The sequence below is a fragment of the Notamacropus eugenii genome, chromosome 1 (assembly GCF_028372415.1).
Source record: "Notamacropus eugenii isolate mMacEug1 chromosome 1, mMacEug1.pri_v2, whole genome shotgun sequence".
NCBI lineage: Eukaryota > Metazoa > Chordata > Mammalia > Diprotodontia > Macropodidae > Notamacropus > Notamacropus eugenii.
Genome location: NC_092872.1, coordinates 576,212,556 through 576,223,427, shown reverse-complemented (window position 1 = coordinate 576,223,427; position 10,872 = coordinate 576,212,556). Strand labels below are relative to the sequence as shown.

The following is a 10,872-nucleotide window of genomic DNA, read 5'->3' as shown; positions in this document are numbered from 1 at the left end:
CATTGTTAAATGTTCAGTATAAGGCTTTATATCTCAGAATCAGAAAAATGCTCCATATTAGGGCTTGGATTATTGTTTTGTTGATTGTTAAGACCTAAGAAAGTGGTAATAATGTGGATTAAATTTAAATGCTAAATGTTTTTTTTCTTTCTAAGAGCTGGTTATAGAGTCCACAGTCTGTTATTTGGTTCTTATTCTTGAATAAGGTCAGATACCACCCTTAGTGACATTTGGTGGCTACAGAAAAATGAAGAGGGTAGAGCTCAAGAGAGGTACAAAAAGACTTGAGATTAGAAAAGTGGCCAGAAATCAAAACTTTTCAAAATGGTACATTCTGAAATCTCTAGACTAGTGAACTTAGCATCAATTATTGGCCAAACAGGAAAAAGTTTTTAACAAGAAGCTTTGAAAACTTATAAAGAAACTTGGTGATACCTAGAGATCAGCATAAGTTCACTAAGAACAAGTCATGTCAAAGAAACTTCACTTTTTTGTTCTTCAAATTCTTTTGAGCATTATCAACAAATCCTGAATGGAAGAAGGTTGAGTAGGGGCACATACAGTCTCTCAGGGGCATACAACAGATGAGCTTCCTGTTGCTAAAATAACCTAGGCTGCCATGCATACTCTAAACACAGAAGAAGCTGCAAGCTGATGTTTCACTCCGAAGTTTGTCACCCTGATGGTTATGATTTGCAGTGGAATAATATCAACTTATACCTGGAATGAATACCATCACCAAAATGTTACTCAATCATCAAGGTAAAAAAATACAGAGGATTGATCATGTATTCATTTATTCTCTGGCTTAACATTAATCCAAAGAATCCACAATTTGCATTGTAGCTGGTCAGGAAGGTCATGAGCATCCCCTTGAAGGTAGATGTTCTTTCTTCTTCACTGCACGTTTGCTGACAAGCAGCATTTTCTATCTCTTGTGCATCTGCTCACATGGATTTCATCATCGAGGCATTGCTTCCTACAGATTCCTGTGGGCTTCCAGCATATCTCTTTAATTCCGCTCCTGACTAAACAAAGAAGTGGGGTGCTGAGGTCATTGACTTTGTCTAAACAACCTGTAGGCTGACTTGGAGAGACAATCCCCGAGATCAGTCTACACTCACATGAAATCAGTAAATTCTCAAGTTATAGCAGAGACCCATGAAAGTCTTTTTTTTTTTTTTTAAGTTCTCATTAATGGAAAGCACACATGGGTCTGGGAGATCTGACTTTCACCATTACCATTCTATGGTGTGATTCTGGGCCTCTGTTTCTTCAAATTGAAAATGGGGATAATAATACTTGCACTACCAGTCTCAGTGCGATTAACTGGAAGAATTAAAGGAGATAATAGATTAGAAAGCTCCATTAAAAGCTAAAATGCTATACAGATATAAAGTGCTACTATTTCAGATCGCAACACAAAATGATCCCAGAGAGAGGAATCCCTGTGATATACGGACAGTGGAAGGTTTGTTGCATTTCATCCCATGACTAGAGCAGAAGAAACCCTACTTCAAAGTGATTGTTTCTAGAGACCAGTGGAAGGAAATGCCCCTTTTTCTCAATGACTTAGAAATAAAATTGACTTTCCTTCCAGTTGCTATGTATTTGTATTATCTCCTGGAAGGGAGCTCTGAGAATGAGCTAGGGTGACTGAGACAGGGGCCATGGCTGAGGTTCAGTGGGCAGAATTCCTCCCTCTCCCAAACCTTGGCTTTTCAGTAGTTACTTTCTTTGAGTATTCTTCTTCATCCCCAAAAGTTTATGCTCAGGTTCACCTTTGCCTTTCCACGGTGCCTACCTTGTTAGGGGCCTGACTGGCCATAGGCCTTCTGGAAAACCTTTCTTCATGATGTTTAGATTACATGGAGGGAAGTAGGACAAGGCTCTTGACCCTTTCTGAGGCTGGTTAACCAGTAGTGACTTTTCAAACTCTCATATAACATGTGTCTACACGTCTTATTTACTTCCCCTAAGGTCTCTGAAGTCAATTCGAGCTCTGAAGGCTGACTATTTGGGCTTCCTTCCCCCCTCACAGACTTCTCAAACATGAACTTTTCCCAGAGACAAACTTCTCTAGGCTTTCCTGTTAAGGATTTTTACAATTGTTGTTTAGGAAGAATATTTTAAAATGTAGAGCAGGCTCTTTTTCTTTCCACAAACTTCAGGAAGTGGAAGAAATAGGTGAGAATCATGCACATTAACCCCATGCTCTGGGAGGGTCCTGAGAGAATATCTAATCATGGAGAACTGAAAGGGACCCCAGAGACAATGTGGTTCAATTTATACATGAATGAGAATCACTTCTGAAAAGTATCCCCTCCCCAAATAATTATACAACCTTCATTTCAAGACCTGTAGGGAAGAAGGACCTATCACCTCTCAAGGCAACCTACTATACTTCTTTTGAATGTTTTGAATTCCAATGAAGTTTTTCCAAATAAGCTTAAATTTACTTTTCTGTAACCTTTACCCATTGCTCCTAATTTTTGCCCCCAAATCCATGCAAAACAAGTCTTATCTATCTTCCACATGATGGTCCTTCAAATACATGAAATTATTCTTCTTTCTTCTAAGTCATCTCTTTTTCAGGCTAAACACTCTTGCATAACATGAACTTGATCACCATCACCATCCTGGTCTCTCTTTTTTGAGGAGTCTCCAGTTTATCAAAATGTTACCCAGAACTGAACACAAGTCTCCAGGTATGATTGAACTGGGATAGAATTCAACACACTGTTGACTCTTATTGAGCTTGTGACCCACTAAAATCCCCAGATCATTGAAAATGTTATTTAGCCATACCTCCCCTACCTTCTGTTTGTGAGGTTGGTACAGATATATCTTCTTCAGACTGATCCAAAGTTCTAGAGTGTTGAGATATTTTTGAATTTCATTCCCATCTAGTGTCTTAGATAGTCCTTTCAATTTTATGTCATGGGAAATATTGATAAACAGTCACCTATGTCTTTATCAAAGTCATGATTAAAAATGTTGTTGTTGGTGGTGGTTTTTCATTCTCAAAGAGGACCAATAACCTCACAAAAGTGATGTCTTGACTTGCACGTGAATTGGATAATCAAAACAGACACAATCACACATCTTTGGGGAACTCCACTTGAGAACTTTCTGTGATTTGTTATAGACCCATTTATGCTGATTCTTTCTGCTATGGAATATAATAACTTACATTTATTTACAAAGGCCTTCTTTCCTCACAACAAAACTGTGAAGCTGGTACTGCTGGCATTACCATCACCATCACTTTATAGACCAGGAAACTGGGGCCCAGAAAGGGGAAGTGGCTTGCCCAGTCTGGGATTTGAATTTGTGCCTCCCAGTGTCAGTGCCCTCTTTACTATGTCATGCTTTTTCTAGATAGTGGAGTTGAGAATAAGAATGGGCAGCTAAGTGGTGCAAAGGAGGCCATCTGGGCATGGAGTCCAAAAGATCTCAGTTCAAATTCCACCTCAGACACTTAACAACTGTGTGATCCTGGGCAGACAGATCACTTAAACTCTATTTGCTTTAACTTCCTCAGGGTCTACCTTCCAGGGTTATTGGGAGGATCAAATGATCTAATGTTTGCAAAATACTTAGTGCAGTGCCTGGCACATTATAGGCACAATATAAATGTTGATTATTATTATAATTATTAGAACAAACACCCATTTTATCATATATTTAATTTTAATCTTTTTTGAAGAGCTACTCCTGAGGTGGCCACAGGAAAGTAAAAATCTTGTTCTCTGCCCCAAGGAATTTAGAAGTAATTTGTGGATATAAATCTATATCTATATATGGAAAGATAAATAAGGACATACATCAGTGATATGTAAGAGCTATGGAACTCAGAGCTGGTCCCAGAGGACCACAATGGTAAGTGACCTTATTTTTCTGGATCTTAAAGGATGGGGTGGATTTTGGTTGGTGGATAGAAAAATGGTTTAAGGAACTGAGGACCAGTCCAGACCAGGATACCAGTGTAGGGGATCATTGACAGGAAAGGATCATTGACAGAAGATTCCTTAGAGGGAATGGTGGCTGTATTGGGACCAGATTTTGGATGGCTGGTGGGAATTGAATATTATTTTGGGGAAACTGTACTTCTGAACATGCTGATAGAATAACTAGGTCAGAGTTTTGGGGAAGTTTGGCTTGGTTATCATGTAAATTAGATGCTGAAGAATCGGGAGTTTAAAAGTAGTTAAGATTGTGGTTTCTGAACTTTATGTAACAGACTCCTCCATTAAAAATGATAACGTTACCTTCTGTCCTTTTTTTGTCCCCCATCCCCATATGTTGCATGAGGATATAACTCTTTAGCATCATGAGCTTATGTGAACTACCGTCAACTGTGACTGATTGATGGCAGAATGCCAAATCCAATTTGATCTGTTATGCATACTATACAGTCAAATAACCAGTATCATTTGTAGTGAACTTTCTATGAGATCCTCTCTTTTATTGGCTTTAATTTGAACTTCATTTTTATTTTTAAAAAAGGATGTATTTTTATGGGAGTTGTAAGAAAAATATTCCATAATTTTGTGCATTGTTTCATTCCTGTTCTAAAAAGTATACCCTGTAGTACAAAAAACTCTGAGTTAAGAGCATATTGCAGTAGTCTAGGCTTCAGTGATAAAATTCTGAACTAGGGAAATGAAGGGCTGGTTGGAGGAAATATGTTGAAGGCAGGATTGATAGGATTCTTAGTTATATGGATGGAATCATGGGAGAAGAAGAGTTAAAAATGAAATTTAATAGGACAAAACACTGTTATTCCACTGAAGTCTTCCATTGATTCCTCACCATGGTATGAAGTCAGTCTAGGCTCTTGAAGATAAAGTATACACTCTGTAAGGTTCTAATAAACTGGAATGCTTTGGGTAAGGCCCTAGTGAGAGTCTCTTTCTGTCATCCAATGACTAGTCTGGCTAAATGTGAGGAAACTTGTCATCAGAGGATTGACTGTTGCCCGATGAATTTCTTTTGGCAGTAGTAGCTCACAGGTCAACTATGAAGATGTGGAGGGTTAGAAATAAGGATCAGTGAATGATACACCTACTCCAATGAAATCACAGCTCCTTGAAGTACTTCAGCCTTCAGGTTAACAAAATAAGTCAACTGGGTCCAGAAGTGTAATATGTACAAGATCTGCTTGAGGGCTAAGCCTCCATGACTCTGGGTCCTGATGGATGAACTTCCACCTTACCTTGCTTGGAACCAGGCCTCCACATCACTTTCTTACCACTTTTGAATCATGTCCATGTTCTCCATCTCCTATTGGTCTTCCTGAATTAGAGTGTAAATTCTTTGAGGACAGAGACAATCTTGTCTGCTTGTTTTTATATTCTTAGCACTTAGTACAGTGCTTGACACAGAGTAAGAGCTTAATAAATGGCTTTTTGATTCAATGTTCAGTTCAAATGCCGCTTCTTACATGAGGCCTTTCCTGCTGCCCCCAGCTTCTAGGGATCACCCCCCCAATTATCTTATATTTACTTTATATTTTGTACATACTTGTATATGTTGTTTTTCTTGACAGAGTGTAAACTTCTTGAGGGAAGGGGTTATTTCATTCTGTCTTTGCATCCCTAGTGTCTAACATGGAGCCTGACACACAATAAGTGTTTAATAATACTTTTTGATTGATCATATGATCAGAGCCATAGGTATAGCCAGGAAAGTTTATGTATCCTTGGAAAGCATCCTCATTGGCTCTTATCCTGAGCCCAAGCTCCATGTGTACCTATAAGAATAACTTTTTTAAAAATCTAAAAAGTTATTATGAAGAAAAGGCATTAGATTTGATATATGCAGTTCTAGAGGACAGAACTTGATGGAAGCAATATTTTGACTCATCTAAGAGTTGGAGGACACTTTATTTAGTCCAATATTTATCAGATTTCTTCCACAATATTTCCAATAAGTTGTTATCTAGCTTCTGCTTGAAGACTTCTAATTATAGGGGACTTACTGCTCCCTAAGAGAGTTTATTCCATTTTGAGATGACTGTACTTATTAGAAAGTTTTCCCTCAGATTCACAAATATCTCCATCTCTCCAGTAACTGTCATCCATTTGTTAGAACTTGCTTAGTTATTCCTAGCAATATTGCAATTCTCAACTGGAGCTGAGTTACCTGAGTTAGCTTTTTTTGGAACCACCTGGTTCCAAATTTCTGCCATTGATCAAATGATTATTGTGAATAGTAGTGGAATTCTTTGATTTAAAATGGATATATTTCCTGGAAAGGGTTACCTCCACTGTTCAGATTTGGCAGAGATGGGGAAGGTAGAGTACTGCTTTAATCTGCAAATGGCAGGGCTGAGTAGACTTGGATTCTAATAATTTAAGGAAAAAATAACTATTAGAGATAGCCAAAAGTAGAATGGCTACCTTAGGAGGTAGGGGACTCCATTCCACTTGGCATCTTCAAGTAAAGACTAGATGACCATTTATCAGCTATGTTGTTGAAGGAATTCTTACTCAGGTACATATTAGATGAGATGACCTCTGAAGTTTCTTTGATTCTCAAATTCTGTCTGTATAAAACTGATTAGAGGCACAAGAGCTGGCCAGAACAGAAGTCATGAACTGGGTTTATACACACAGTTTTTTTCTTAAGAAGTTTCCCCTTCCATGATTTTTTCTCTCACTGTTAGGCAGGAAAGTAGAGGCTCCTTGGTTCTTTTCCTTTACTCTGTCTTTCTTGAGGTAAAGAGGATTGTTGTTCTTATGTTCCTCTTTTGTGTGGCACTAGGCTTAAGGTAGGTATGGACTGGTAATCCATTTCCATACTCTTTTTAGGTGAAAATTTTTTTTCCTATTTAGGATCATTATTATGGATTCACCTTGCATTGTATAAGGGTCAATTTTGATTAGTTTGCATATTTGTATTTTTGTAGGTAGACCTGATTATGTCACTGTCACTCAATAGGCTCCTCTTTACTTCTAGTATGGAACATAAATATAAATGCCTTTTAATAAATTTTACCTTTTCTGACTAGTTTCACATTACTTCTGTCCCTATGCTCTATGGTTCAGCTAAATTGGCCTTCTTACCATTCTTCATCCTTAATATTCCATTTCCCACGTCTATGATTTTGCACTGACTGCTCCCCATGCCTAGAATGCCTTCCTTCTTTACCTTTGAAATCTTTGCCTCTTGAAATCTTTCAATTACATCAAGATCCAACTCAAGCACCACTTTCTTCTTGACATCTTTCTTGATCCTCCCAACTCTTAGGGTTTTTCTATCCTCCAAGGATAGAAGATACAAGAATCTTGCATGAGTTTCATATGTGTTTTGTGTATGTACATGCATGTTTATTGTACATATACACATATGTGTGACTATATGTATATATCATGCAAACATATGTATCTGTTTCCCCCCTGCTAGTATGTAAGCTCCTTGAATACAGGGATTGCCTCACATCTGTCTTTATACCCCCAAGCACTTACCATAGTGCCTGGCATGTAAGAAGGGCTTAATGAATGTTTGTTAGTTATTTGGCTGATTGGATTTCTTCTGATAATTCCTATAGTTTCTATTGTCAAAGATCCTAAGAACTCTGGCTCCTAGCAAAGTTGAGGTGTTTGCAGTCTTGTTAAGACATTGATTCTAGTTCTGAACTTTGGGGTCAATTAAGACAAGTCTGCCCTTCCACTCATGACAATTCTTCATTTTCTAAACACTTTCTAATTCCTGATAGATTAGATGTGGCTCCATCATACACAAATTGAGAGAAAATAATGTAATTTAAAGTAAAACCCAATGATTTATGTAGAAAAATACCCACATTTATGGGGGAGGATACGATGGCAAATTAATTAAATGATCTTCTTCTTAGAATCAAAGAACCTGTATTCAAATCTCAACCATATCACTTACTTAGCTCTGTAACACTGGACAAGTCAATCAATTCTATGATTTTTAAAAATGTGTCTTCATATTCCCAGGTTTAGTAGTGTCTGACATATAGTAGATGCTTAATAAATCCTTGTTAATGAGTGTTGATTGATTCTCTAGACTCTGATTCCTCATTTATAACATGAAGATTTAGGGAAAAAATGGCCTCTTGTCTCCCTTATAGTTTTAGAATCTATGCTTCTGCAGTCTCATCTGAAACATCCCTGACAGCCTCTGCTTACATATATCCAGTGCAAAGAGCTCACTTACACATCTCTCACCTTCTCCTCCTAAACCCCCCCTCCCTAAAAGTTGAAGTTGGCTCAGGGAAGGCATTTTCTCTGATGATCCTCTGGAACACAAAAGTAAAAAATAAAGAGGCCTCATAACTGCTCCATTGTGTTAAGGACTTTTAAGAAACTAGAAGTGAATTGGGATTCCAAAGGAAGACAGAAATGGATGCTGTCACAATACTCTAGGTTTCAACAGCCTCTGATACAGAGAATGACTAAATTGAGTAGATAGTACCAAGGGAGGTAGGAGGATGACACCATCCTCAGCAGAAAACTTTGGAAACTGAGGTGACAAAATTTTTTTGCCTCCTGACACTGTGGCTTAGTCTTCTGTCCTGGGACAGCAAGGGGAAGAGCTAGGAGTATTGTCTGAGTAGAAAATCCATGCCCCCCGAATCTGCCAGCTGGGAAAACACCTTGGTCTTTTCTGTTTGGTAGTTAGACTAAATTTTCTCAATTGGCACTTAGCCCACGTAAAAGTACTAAATGGCTCATATTATCTTAAGACTCAGGGTTGATTTCTCTGACAAACCCCATCCCCAAAGCTCTACCTTTCCTTCCAGGAAGACAGTATATGGAATGTGATTTCCCTCTTTCATCACTGATGGTTGCCACCTTACCTGAAGAAATTTGAGTCAGGAAGATGAAGCACATCAACATGAAGTAGAAGATTCTCATGGCTCAGCTGTCAACAGCGAGGAGATTGTAGAACAAGAAGACCTGAAGTTTCCAGCTTCTCTACGGGTCCAACTCTATTTTCTAAACTATCTCTTGAAGGTCCCTGAGGCAATTTTGGCCAAGAAAGTTAACTGAAATTAAATAGATTCCCATGCTTCATTAAGTAGTGAGTGGGCAAATCCTTAGAGATGACCTGAAAAGGAATGTAAAGACAGTAAATCAGGGAGAGCACCTGCTTCCTGGAACACTCTCCCCCTCCCTTCCACGTATTCAATGCTTGCCTAGTTTTCAAAATCTAACTCTAGTCCCTCCTGGTAGTGAAGTCATATCTCCCCAGGCTAGCCTGAAGTGATTTTTTTCTTTTGTCTGCTCTGACTGTAAAGCAACTTATACCACTGGATCACTGGGAGGCTGACATATTTCCTCTAGTGTTGTAAGCACTTTGAGGATGCGGACCTTGTCTTTGTGGTTCTGGCATCAAATACAGTCCCTTCTTATGGAAGCTACTTCCTAAATAAAGATCTGTCACTATATGCTGTTTGGCATGTCCTTTCTTTTTTCTGTTACACAGTCTCCTCATCCATAAAATGATGAGTTGGATTAGATGGTTTCCAGCTCTGATATCTATGATTTCATTCTAAATAGAGGTTACAATTTTTCTTTCTCATACTCGGCTTGTAGAAAAATTTACTGTATCATCACTAGCATTTGATGTAGAGAAATAGGTTGTCTCTTTGGGTCTCCTAAAAGCTTCAATAGTAGTTTTCTAGAAGAGCCAAGGCATCCCTTCTTGCTGCTGATAAAGGCATGTAAAGGAAGCACATTCTGTCTGTTTTATTGTCTGGATCCCTTAGAGAAGTGAACTTCAATGTTGAGCCCATGATCTCTTACCATTGCCTCTCCATTTCTAAAGCTATAGGGAGCCACAAGAACTTATTGGTGGGAAGATTGATTGAGAGAGAAAGATAGCTTCCAGGACTATTCTTTTGTTTGATGCTTCATCCGTTTATCTAGCACTAGTTTCTGTCCTGAGCTTCAGTTTCACAGAATCAATTGTCTACTGAACATTTCTAAAGGAACATCCTGGACCTATCTCAAACTCAGTAAGTCCAACACTTAACTCATTATCTTTCCCCCCAAATCACTGCCTCTTTCAAATTTCTGTATTTCTGTCAAAGGAACCATCTTTCTGCTAGTCTCCCAGGTTTGTAATCTTGACATTATCCCAAACTCTTTCTTCTCTCTCACCCCTCATATCCAATCATTTGCTAACTTTTGCGTTTCTACTTTCACAACATGACTTTCATCTTCCACCTACTATCATTACATTTTTATAATCCTTTCTATTCACAGTTATCACCTTTCAGGTCCTTACCTAACTCTTGCCTAGATTATTGCAGCAGCTCCCCTTTTATTTCCCCATTTCAACTCCGTCAAAATTCCAGTTCATCCTACACACAACTCCCAAAGTGATTTTCTGTTAGCACAGATGTGACCATGTGATTCCTTTACTCAACCCACTCCTTTTGGCTCTAGGACAGGGGTGGGGAACCTGCAGCCTTGAGGCCACATGTGGCCCTCTATGTCCTCAAGTGCGGCCCTTCAACTTCACAGTTTGGATTCAGTCAAAGGGTCACGCTTGCTCTAAGATAAAATATAAAGTCCTTTGTTTGACTCCCCCCCTCCTACTTTCCCTCAATTAACAAGTATTTGTTTTCTCTCCCTCCAAACTCTCCCCATGGAAAAAAAAAGGTAAAAGAAAAAGTTCATAACAATAATCCACAAAAATGTATGCTTAATGCATATTTATTTTATCACCTTTCTTTCAAGACACAGATATCGTTTTTCCTCATTGGTTCTTTAGAATTATGTTTGATTATTACATTGATCAGAACTTTTAAGTCTTTCAAAATTCTTTATTTTTACAAAGTTGTTTTCATTGTATAAATTGTTCTTTTGCCCTTGCTTTGCTTTGTGTCAG

At 38.3% G+C, this 10,872-nt stretch overlaps 1 long non-coding RNA gene across 1 annotated transcript; it reads right to left on the bottom strand.

Annotated features, from left to right (window-relative positions):
* Window positions 1-940: 940 nt before the first annotated feature.
* LOC140520458 (uncharacterized) lies at window positions 941-9,346 on the bottom strand. Its single transcript, XR_011972513.1, has 3 exons — window positions 8,834-9,346; window positions 1,243-1,329; window positions 941-1,028 (listed from the first exon to the last, which is right to left on the bottom strand). It is a non-coding gene; the product is annotated as an uncharacterized lncRNA (long non-coding RNA).
* Between the last annotated feature and the right edge of the window lie 1,526 nt (window positions 9,347-10,872).